A 3,943-nucleotide genomic window follows, 5' to 3' on the forward strand; every position below is an offset into this window, starting at 1 on the left:
TTGCAAGTGACTATTAAGATTACTTGATTGTCAAAAGTGTTTTTATTGTTATTCTGCTTTTTTTCCCCCATGTCGTTACTCTTCAGTGTGCAAAGTCAAGCTGAGTTCTTGAAACCACTTTAGAGGCTGATGTATAACCACACTTGGATATGCATTTTCATACATGTAAAAAGGACCACGCACACACACACACGCACACACAGGTGACTGCCTCCATCTAGTGGTGAATAATGGAACACCGGTGTAGAAAATCATAACAGTCTTTTTTTCTCTTCTTTACTACTGTCACAAAACCCTGCACGATCATTATATTTCAGTATGACAAAAATTAATTTCTAAGCCAAAATTATGCAGCAGCTCAGAACAACCTCCATAATATTTTTCACTTAATTTTTATTCTGAGGATCATCAATACCTGCATTACACACTGTGAGAAGAATTTCGATTTCAGTCAGATCTGAGAAAAGCCACACAAACAGTGCATGGGATTAATGAGTATAGTGATGAGTTTACACTATACTGTGGTCAAATCTTCTCTTTGGTCCTCTTTTAGAGTAATTTGCTGTTCTCCACACATGTGTCTGCCAGAGGAAGAAAGAGATGTGTGAACCTGGTTAGAGATACACTGAAATCCAAACAGTCTAACTTCTAATTTCGACCAGACAACTTACATACTGTTTAGCTGTTTTGTTTTTATATCTTAAAGAAAACAGGACCTGATATTACGAGATTATTTATGTTTTTTTCTCTTAAAATAGGTTGTAAAACCGTAAAAAGTCCCCTCTCCCTGGCCTCAAGGATTAATCATCACTTGTTAATGTCAGATAGGATATTTGTGCATTCTTAACAGATCTGTAGCTCAAAATGAAGATTAGACACTGAATTAATCAAAACATAAAACTGGTCCAAAGACATGCAGCTTGTGGGGATAGGTTAATTGGATAATCCAAATTGCCACTAGGTGTGAATGTGCGAGTGAATGTGAGTGTGAATAGTGTCTGTCCCTGTGTGTTAGCCCTGCGACAGACTGGCGACCTGTCCAGGGTGTACCCTGCCTCTCGCACTATGACAGCTGGGATAGACTCCAGCGCCCCCCGCGACCCTGAAAAGGATAAGCGGAAGCGAATGGATGGATGGATAAAACTGGCCATGAAATTCTTCTAGTTTCCAAACATTTCTCTCTTTAACATATGGATGAAATAAAACATAACCATATATGGGTCACTGGTGACATGGTGTTCACTGTAAGTACGTTATTCAGGATCTGTACCTTCCTTTTGTTGATTTCCATTTTTTTTAAATCAAACCAAAAGGAAATGCACTGATGGACTAACAACAATAAGACTTATTTAAGTTTATTCATATTCTACATAATATCTTTTGAAAATTAAACACATCGACTATTCTTTGTCATTAAGCATTGCCAGATTTTTCATAGCTTTACAAATTGAACGCTGTTGCTTCTCACAGCAAATAACCAAACTCAATAAGTTTTTAATTACTACATTATTAATTATTACATTAATTGTGTTGTATGTGCAATATGCACATGGGGCTAATAATTAACATGTTATATAATATGTTATACCTTGCATAGGAAATGTCAGTGAGGCTGTAGTTGTACCAGTGTTGTTACTTATGGTATCTAGTTTGAAAAGAGCAGAAAAAGAATGACAAGAAAAAATTAGAAAACTCAAAATTCCAAATATCATATCTGAACCTTAATCATTCCCAGTGTGCAATAAGTTCATGTTACTCACAAATGGAATTGTAATTAAATAAAATAATAATAAATATTTTAATCTGTGAAAAAAAAAGTTTTGTATCAAACCAAAAGTAAAAGAACTGATGCACTTGGTATGAATAAGACTTATATAAAACCAGAAGCTGCAGGTGGCCTGTTGCCAGTCCTCAGTGGAGGGAGGGCTCTCCTACTGTCCAGGTGTTTGGGACACAGGAGCCTCAACTGAGAACAGGAAGGATACACACAGGGTAATTGCAGAGCCCAAAAGATCATTGGCTGCCACCTCTGTTAGCCATCATCAGATGACACAGTTTTTTCAGGCTCCTCAAATCTAGCACGCCTTCTCTTTGACATGAAAAGACCGTGATTGAGCAAATCAACGAGGCCTGGAAAGCTGGTGGAGTCTGCTGCTCTGTTTTTTTGTGTAGTACTCATAACAGAGTGCAACAACCCCCCCAGAAGAAAGGCGACTCAAAGCTGCTCATGCCAGGTTTGGAGTAGGTTAGATACCATTTGCCTTTGCCCTTTTTAAAATGTCATCTTTATCCTTACTGGCTTGAATTAAGCGTTTCTTATAAACTTGTCCAAGAGTGTCGGCCACGTAAGAGTTGTTTGGAGCTCTTGCAACCACTGTCTTGACCCATTTTTCAGCTAGTCCTAAATTCTTGGTTTTTGTGCAATATAGACGAGAAATTTTTGGGGGGGAAACAAGAATTTCTTGGAATTTGTATGTTGCAGATTTCAATACAGAGACAGCACGGTGAAGCTTTTCTTTTTCCAAAATGTCTGTTATCAATCCTGAAAACTTTTTTTGTTTGTTTTTCCCATTTCTCTCTTTTGTTAACAAATCTTTAATTAATTGTTTATACACATGATTCAGTTTGAGCAACACAAACTGAATCCATTAATTTCTTCACAGGGGGTCCTCCATGGATTGGATCAGGTGGTCTAAGGATTTGTTGACACTGTTGCATCGGGAGGTGAAACTCAGGTACGTAAGCATTAATCAGTGCCAAGAAAGAGAACAGCTCCCTGGTTCTGGACACAGTAGGATTATCTGTGATGTCAGTCTCCAAAACTCCTGCTACATTTTCATTTTGTTCCATGGCTTTAAGCTTAGACTTCAGAATGAAGAGGAATGTTTTGTGTCTTTCTTTAAATCCCACTGGACTAGTTTCTGAAGCAGAAACAGATACCTGAAGAGATGTGGATTAGACAGAAAAACATAACATCATTACACTATCATGCATAGTGTTCACCCCATACTGCCTTCTTAGTTTATGCTTTCTGACATGAAGACTAACAAAACTAGATGCTGCATCTCTCCCAAAACACAACAAAAAACAAATCAAAACAAAAACACTAACCATAGTTGCAGCACAGATGTTATAATTTGCTATAACATTTTGACAGCTCAGCTAATGTACAGGTAAACCCTTTGAATCAAAACCTCATTCTTCATTGTGCTTTTTTTCACATAGCTCAGTCTGATGTCAGTGAGAGTGGATATGCTTGATATGGTCAAGTCAGGTGCACAGCCTACCTGCCGGGGTGCTTTTTCGCTACCTATATTTAGGCCACACTGCCCTCGAGTGCTGGTTGGTTGCAATACCTGTACCTATCCAGCTGGCTTGCTCCAGTTTCCATAGGGAGCAGTGCAGGATATTCCTCTTCTTCTGAGGGCCCACGATCAATATTTTAACAACCATAACCAGTACTGGCCACTGTTTACTCGCATGGTGCAAGTTCAGCAGTCCGTGTATTTTGTTTTAAGTGTATGTGTGCATGCGCGTTTGTGGTTTCTTGTTTTATTAAAATGTACACTTTCTCAAGACTGTGAGCCACGAGCTTGGTGCTTGGTGTCCTTGTAGAGTTTTTCATTGACTTTTAACATGTTTTTAACTTGAGAGACAGATTTTGTTTTTAAAACAGCAAACTAAAGACACACCAGTAGCCGTCGGACCTTCAGTGGTGGGTCACTCTTTTAACACTTAATATGACTACTTCATGTTATGGATGCACAGTGTGAGCATTCAGGTCGCATCAGAGCATTGGGCCGTATGGTGTGAGTACCTGCATCATGACCTACAAACTTCTAACCTCTGCATTTCAATTGTACAGTTTGAGCAGGAGCTGAATCACACACAGTGCATGCCAGCTTAACTCCTGTCCATTGTACAGTTTTATGTAATCCAAGAC

Source organism: Mchenga conophoros, linkage group LG3, assembly GCF_057382185.1.
Source record: "Mchenga conophoros isolate Kocher_MC1m ecotype Shallow Benthic linkage group LG3, M_conophoros_male_GT1.1, whole genome shotgun sequence".
NCBI classification, from domain to species: Eukaryota; Metazoa; Chordata; class Actinopteri; order Cichliformes; family Cichlidae; genus Mchenga; species Mchenga conophoros.